This window comes from Canis lupus, chromosome 1 (assembly GCF_048164855.1).
Source record: "Canis lupus baileyi chromosome 1, mCanLup2.hap1, whole genome shotgun sequence".
NCBI lineage: Eukaryota > Metazoa > Chordata > Mammalia > Carnivora > Canidae > Canis > Canis lupus.
Window position 1 is genome coordinate 104,881,189 of NC_132838.1, and position 7,905 is coordinate 104,889,093.

Genomic DNA, 7,905 nt, shown 5'->3' on the forward strand with positions numbered 1-7,905 from the left:
GCTTGAGAAGGGAGCAAAGAACCAAATGACCTACACATCATAACAAAGAAGAGCTTGCAGAAAACTTTATGTCATTCTTATTAGCCTTTAAGATTTGTGACAAACAGGAAGGACCTACCATGTAACCTGGAGGCATTATTGACCAGGTGTATTGCCATTCCTCCGAAGTGAAGGCAAAAAGAAACTGGCTACCCTTATCAACTGGAATACTTAGAAATGAACTGCATAGGCCAGCCCCTGTGGCGCAGTGGTTGGCGCCACCTGCAGCCCAGCGCGTGATCCTGGAGACCCTGGATCGTGTCGCAGGTCAGGCTCTCTGTATAATGCCTGCTTCTCCCTCTGCCTGTGTCTCTGCCTCTTTCTCTGTCTCTCTGTGTCTCTCATGAATGAATAAAGAAAATCTTCAAAAAAAAAAGAAAGGAAAGAAATGAACTGCATAGATGAGTTTCAGTGAAAAATTTGCTTTCAATGGGAATGGATGTCACTAGTACATGAGGGTTAGGAACAACCGGATGCAGACAGAAAACAATGTTATTTGTTTCTCAGAAATACTGGGAAAACCTCCATCCTCAGACTTTGGGTTTTCTCACAGGTAAAATAGGGATGTTATAGGAAGTGACTTAGGACAGAAGGAGGCCCTGAGCCTTGTAATCCTGTTATGTGCTTGATGCCCTGAAGGGCTGCTTTAGGTGTAGGGTATTGATTAATTCTAGACAGGTCTTTAGAGGATCTATTTGAATCTTGATGGGAGGGGCACTGTGGATTGGGCCAATATCGGCTGAACATTTTCCTCATAAAAAGGATGGTAGTGGGGACTCCTGGGTGGCTCAGCGGTTGAGCATCTACTTTTGGCTCAGGGCATGATCCCAGGATCTGAGATCAAATCCCACATTGAGCTCCCTGCGAGGAGCCTACTTCTCCCTCTGTCTATGTCTCTGACTCTCTCTCTCTCTGTGTCTCTCATGAATAAATAACTTTTTTAAAAAAAGAGAATGGTAGTGGGTACCCGGGTGGCTCAGTGGTTGAGCTTCTGAGTTAATCTTCATAGTACTTTAGTGAACTCTCATAACACTCACAGTTGGTACTAAGTGTTTCATATTTTCCCTGAGAATGTAGATACCGGGCACCGCCTTTCTGTTTCTTTTTCTTCCTTAACATTGGTTGTATAAAATAGGAGCTAAATATTGATTGGAGAAACATACAAAAGCATAAACCAGAACATCTGAAGATGTTCTTATTATTGACTAAGAATCAAATTGGCATAAGATAAACAGGAATCAAATTTAAACCATACATATGGATACTCCCCACAGAACGGAGTGTTGTAAAGACTGGCAAAGTAATGGATATATGTCTTTGAGACGAAGGTTGAAGTCTGGGAACTCCAAGGGAAGAAATTCAACTCACAGGGAAGAAGAAAACGAGGAAATATTTGATAAACAAATATCATCTAGGCCACTCAAAAATAATAGGCCATAGAGAACTTTTCTCAAACAGGCCTAACTATGTTCCTCCCTGTTTCTCAAACTTAGTTTATATAATAATGTAGTTACATATGGTGATAGCTTTCAGCCTGGGATAGGTTCTCTCTCTAAATTCTTTTTAGTCCGTGAAGGGGGTGAAAACGACATTTCCTGAATCTGCCCCATTTTGATTGCTTTTTCAGTCAAAATCATCTTTCTGCCAAAGTGGTCCATCATGGAGCAGTCTGGGCTTGGCCCACACTAAATGGAGGATATTTTGTTGACATAAATAAAGCACACACAGAAAAAAAAATTTGGTATGGAATCTAAAACAAGGTTAACATCATCATTTGAGGATGAGAATGTTTGCTGCCCAATACTGAGAGTGAAGGAAATGTTGAGATATTGATTAAATGTTGATTGAAAGTTAGTAATTGGAACCCTCACTAAAATGGAGTCAGGAGGTTTTTGCAGAGGGAGATCTTAAGCCCTATCACTCATAGTCAATGGCAGTTCCAACAGGAAGGGAAGATCTTGACCTTACACAAGCTTGACCTTGGGAGCGGTTTATACCTACTATTGCAACCAAAGGAAGAGATGCTTTTCTTATCCCTCCCAGGCAACAGCCTCACCAGTGAAAACCCACCTTAAAACCATTTTACCAGAAATAATTTTTATTCTGTAACAGACTTCTCAACTTAAGCCTTGTCTCCTCAAACCAAGCACGCCTCTCTTTGTTCCCTGGACTTGCCTGCTTCTCCCTTGGCCTGCGTCTTGCCTCTGTGTGTGTGTGTTTGTCATAAATCAATAAAATATTAAAAAAAAAATAAACCCATCTTTTGGTGAAAAAAATTATAGGCAGTTTTTATTTTTTAAGAAGAATTTATTTATTTATTTACTCATGTGAGAGAGAGAGAGAGAGAGAGAGAGAGAGACAGAAAGGCAGAGACACAGGCAAAGGGAGAAGCAGGGTCCTGGGATTCAGTCCCGGGTTGGGCTCCCTGGTAAAGGAGGAGCCTGCTTCTGACCCTCTGCCTCTCTGCCTGCTTGTGCTCTGCCTTTCCATTCCCTCTCTCTCTCTCAAATAAATAAATAAAATCTTGAAAAAGAAAAAGAAACAGAAGACACAGGAAAAGGTGTGACACCCAACGGTTCTTTAAGGAAGAGATATTTGCATTTGTAAGGGAAAGGTCCTTTCCTAAGAGTATCTCCCTTTCCGTTGCAGGAAGAGGGAGAAGATGTAAATCTTGAGAAACTCTCATCAGTGAAGAAGGCGAGGATTTAAATCTGGTAACCGCACAGCCTTGGTTGCGGTGCTCTGCCGGTCACCTCCCCAGATGTTTCCTGGAGTATCAAAATAGATCATCCCCGGTCGCCTGGGTGGCTCAGCAGTTGGGTGTCTGTCTGCCTTTGGTTCAGGACGTGATCCCAGAGTCCCAGTATCGAGTCCCACATGGGGGTCCCTGCGAGAAGCCTGCTTCTCCCTCTGCCCGTCTCTGCCTCTCTGTGTCTCTCATGAAGAAGTAAATAAAATCTAAAAAAAAAAAAAAAAAGGTTCTTCCCCCTCGGATTCTGTCAATTGATGGTGGAAACAACAGCGTTGTATTAAGTCAGTGCTCCGGGTGATTCTAAGTGAGGCCCCAGTTAAGTAGAAAGGCTTCCTTTTAATTTCTGAGAATTGAGAGCAGGCTTCGCCTTAGGAGGGGTAATGGTCTCCACTACCCGAGTCAGGAGGGTTAGGGCCACAGCACACGGGGCCTAGGCTGTAGCTAAATCTGTGAGCATCTGGGGGAGGGGAGGGCCCTGGAAGCAGAGAAGGAAAAATCAGTTCCTGATTTCCAACTGGGAGTTCACAGCTTCTCAACAGCTCCACACCCAAAGGACTAGGAAGTTGGGCTTTTTGTGCATTTCAAAGTCCTGCCTGCAGGGGAGCAGTTTATAGGTGGAGAGACTTGGCTGCCTTTAAAGGTGTGTTCTCCTGATGCAGCTGGGACTCCTCCACGGAGATCTTGTGAGAGAGCTCGCTAGAGGCCGAGGTGGACGGAGCAGAGATGGCGGGGTCTCAGGTAAGCCTTGTGTCCCAGCTTAGAGGCCGCAGTGCCTTTTTGGCCCGAAATTCCCTGCATTTGGAGATTGCAAGTGTTGATTCCTCCAGCTCTGATATTTCTGCCTCGTGGTTTCACTTATTGTTAAAAACCTTTTCAAATATAATACCCAAGGCTCGATCTTAGAACACTTCTCCCGCATCACCTTCTTTCCCTTCTCTCCAACGGGGCTTCCAATAAGCCACCAAAACTGTATTTATTTTTTATTTTTGAAGATTGTATTTGGGGGATCCCTGGGTGGCTCAGCGGTTTAGCGCCTGCCTTCGGCCCAGGGCTTGATCCTGGAGACCCGGGATCGAGCCCCACATCCGGCTCCCTGCATGGAGCCTGCTTCACCCTCTGCCTGTGTCTCTGCCTCTTTCTCTGTGTCTCTCAGGAATAATAAATAAAATCTTTAAAAAAAAAAAAAAAAACTTGAGTCATGAGCCCCTTCTGATGGATAACTGTGGGTGTTGTGCTGGGGGTATGATCGCCAACACCTACCTTGGGGGTGTAGAAATAAAGGAAATTTCTAAAGAATTTTCAAAGGTTAAAGTAGACTAACAGGCTCCTGGGGGTCAGGCAAAGATTGCCTTTTGCCCTAGGCAAAGTGTGACCATCAAGACAGTTGAGTCCAGAGAGGAATGTCCCTCTGCCTGTTTCAAGGACTTGTCAATGTGCTGGCCCTGGCTCATCATTTGTCCTCAGCTAGCCCTCTGTTCCCCCATCTCTTTAGGCACTGCTACTAGTTTGTTTCCTACAGCTAATGTTACCTTCCTTTCCTTGGCTTGCTCCTCTCTGCCAGACTTCTCCCTATAAAATTCATACTTTCCTTCTTATATTTCCTAAAGATCTTAGGTTTACTGAAGGATGTGCAAAAACTATCTCATTTATTAATTTATTTATTATTTTTAAATAAAATAAAACTTTTTATTTATTTATGATAGTCACACAGAAAGAGAGAGAGAGAGAGAGGCAGAGACACAGGCAGAGGGAGAAGCAGGCTCCATGCACCAGGAGCCCAACGTGGGATTCATTCCCGGGCCTTCAGGATCGCGCCCTGGGCCAAAGGCAGGCGCCTAACCGCTGCGCCAAACAGGGATCCCAGAAACTATCACGTTTAATTAGGAAACTTCTGAATTTCTCTTGCTTGTAGTTTCAAATGAGAACAAAAGCAAAAGAAATATTCCCTGATAAATACTGGAGATCTGCAGAGTCTGAAAGGACTGAAGGAATTCACAACTATCTTAATGTTAATGCTTTGTTAGAGGCCAAAAGCAACTTTTGTTTGGCAGTAGCCAGACCTCCAGTATCCTGTAAGTCTTTAATATATGAAAGTCTCTTTAGAAACTCCGTTTATCTTTGCCCCTTCCTTAAATTATATAATGATTGGCTTTTCAAAAAGATACTGCAGGTGTTTCTGCCCTCCTGTGGTCCTGTCTTTATGTCTTAACAGAAACAGCTTTTTGCAACAAAAATGGATCAGCATACCTTTTTGATCCTTAGCTCCAGGCCCACATCACATTAGCTTCCAATGGACAGGGAAGGCTCTCACCTTCCTGTAGAGAGATATTTACTTCTGGGATTGGAGGCTCTCAATCAGACCTCCATCTGGTGGGTTTCAATGTTACTCCACACTTAGTGTCATAGTAACCCCCTTTTTTAAAATTTTTTTTTAATTTTATATATTTATTCCTCAGAGGCACAGAGAGAGAGGCACAGACATAGGGAGAGGGAGAAGCAGGCTGCCTATGGGTAGCCCGACGCAGAACCGACTGAGCCATCCAGGTGCCCCAGGATGACAGTTTTCAAGTACAGAGTTCAGAGACCATCTGAAGGATCATGTCCATGATCTGACCCGAAATTAAGAGTCCGATGCCTAACATGATTCCTTCCTCTGCTTCAGCTCTGTAGTCTCTTTCTTGTTTGAACAAACACCCACCTTTTGTCTGAGCAGCCACCACAATGCATCCAGAGGGTGCTGTCGTTCCCTCTGCATCCATGTCATGCGTGACAGAAACAAGTCCCTCAGGCAGCAGCCAAGAATCCAGATCGCTGAACCTACAGGTCACTCGTTTCTTTCTCTCCTGAGGTACGCGTTTTTTCACAGGGTGGCCTTTAATTGTAAGGGAGGGTGAGCTGCTGTTGTGGGCAAGTGTCACAAACTTTCTTAGTGTCTTTGCTTTGGCTCTTCTTCATCTGTACCTGCCTGGGGGTGCTGTGTTTTCCTAACTGGCTTCTGGAGCACTGAAAGAAAGTAATTTGGTCCATTTTTGTTGTCATGGTAGAGCAAATCCTGGTGGTTCCTATGTCTCCAGATTCATCTAAAGTGCTATACTGGGGGATCCCTGGGTGGCGCAGCGGTTTGGCGCCTGCCTTTGGCCCAGGGCGCGATCCTGGAGACCCGGGATCGAATCCCACGTCGGGCTCCCGGTGCATGGAGCCTGCTTCTCCCTCTGCCTGTGTCTCTGCCTCTCTCTCTTTCTCTCTCTGTGACTATCATAAATAAATAAAAATTAAAAAAAAAAAAATAAATAAAGTGCTATACTGGGTATTAATTTACACATTAGCATTTTAACATATATGCATGTATGTTCACTAAGTGGGATGTCTTATTTTAAATCTTTTAGTTGTGGAGATGCCTGGGTGGCTCAGCGGTTGAGCGCCTGATTTGGCCCAGGGCGCGATCCTGGAGACCCGGGATCGAATCCCACGTCACGCTCCCGGTGCATGGAGCCTGCTTCTCCTTATGCCTATGTCTCTGCCTCTCTCTCTCTGTGTGACTATCATAAATAAATAAAAATTTAAAAAAAAAGTAATAAAGGTGGGAAAGTCTAATAAAGCTCAAATCTCATTGTATATCCTGTACCCTCACTGGAGAAAGGACTTCCAAATTAGCAACTAGAGCAAAGCTTTTAAGTTGTGTTCAGCACTCAATCGCAGAGATTTTACAATAAGAAGAAACCTTACTAATGTTTAAAATGCGGCAAAGCCTTTAACTACCACCCTAAGCTTAACAACCTAATGTAAAACATAATGAGGGGATGGCTGACAAATGTACAATAAAATTTGACAAAAACTTTATGCGAAACTACAAACTTTGTGAACAGAGAGGTACATAGTGGAGAGATGTGCATCGTGGAGCAGAGGGTGCATAGTGAGGGGAAGCCCTTAAATGTAAAGAATGTTCAAGGCATTTAATTCATAACCAGAACTATTCAACATGAGGTAATGCATCCTGTGGAATAATTTAGAGTTGTTAAGAATAGTGTCCACATCTATGCCTGGAACTGCACTCTTATTGAACATCAGTAAGATAACAAAGCATACTGGGCAGAAACCATAGAAATATGGGATCCCTGGGTGGCTGAGCAGTTTAGCACCTGCCTTTGGCCCAGGGCATGATCCTGGAGTCCTGGGATCGAGTCCCACATCAGGTTCCCTGAATGGAGCCTACTTCTCCCTCTGCCTGTGCATCTCTCTCTCTCTCTCTGTGTATCTCTCATGAGTAAATAAATTATAAAATCTTAAAAAAAAAAAAAAAAGAAATGTAAAATTGATGCAAGACCTTTGGTTTTACTACATACTTCAGAAAAGAAACATCTTTATAAAGGATAAAAACATTAAGGACATAAATAATTGGTAAGTTGTGAGATGGAAAGGAAATCTAAATAACATCAGAATTCACAGAAGAAAGCAGTAAGTCAATATCCCTTTTCAGGCATGATCTGAAATCAAAGTATTTATTATAGAGAAAAATCCAAAGTTAAAACACACAGATCACTCACATTTTAGCCTTGGACAATGCAAGTGTTAGGGGCACCACCTCTTTACAGTTGAAAACCTGTGTGGGTCAGCCCCGGTGGGGCAGTGGTTTAAGCTACGCCTGCAGCCCAGGGCGTGTCCTGGAGACCCTGGATTGAGTCCCAGGTCAGGCTCTCTGCATGGAGCCTGCTTCTCACTCTGCCTGTGTCTCTGCCTCTCTCTCTCTCTGCATCTCTATGAATAAATAAATAAATAAATCTTTAAAAAAAGAAAAGAAAAGCAAACCTGTGTGTATCTTTTGAGAGCCCCAAATTGAAAACCACACCTGTTTTGTCATGGAAATAACCTGTTGTTGACCTCAGAAGCCTCACCTGGAACATAAACAGTCAATCATCGCAGTTTTTGGTATGTATTCCTGTATTATATATGGTATTTTTTATAATAATGTTAGCTTGAGAATAGAAAATCTTAAGGTGAAGACAAAACACATTTATAGTACTGTACTGTATTCATGTATTGTTACATATATATGGACCTCCGCTGTTGAAACCCGGTATTCAGCGGTCCTCTGTATCTGTTAATATCCCTGTCAG

At 43.3% G+C, this 7,905-nt stretch overlaps 1 long non-coding RNA gene across 1 annotated transcript; it reads left to right on the forward strand.

The window, feature by feature from the left end:
• The first annotated feature begins 3,412 nt into the window (after positions 1-3,412).
• On the forward strand, positions 3,413-7,530 carry LOC140600418 (uncharacterized). Its single transcript, XR_012003688.1, has 3 exons — positions 3,413-3,529; positions 5,505-5,639; positions 6,178-7,530. It is a non-coding gene; the product is annotated as an uncharacterized lncRNA (long non-coding RNA).
• The last annotated feature ends 375 nt before the right edge of the window (positions 7,531-7,905 follow it).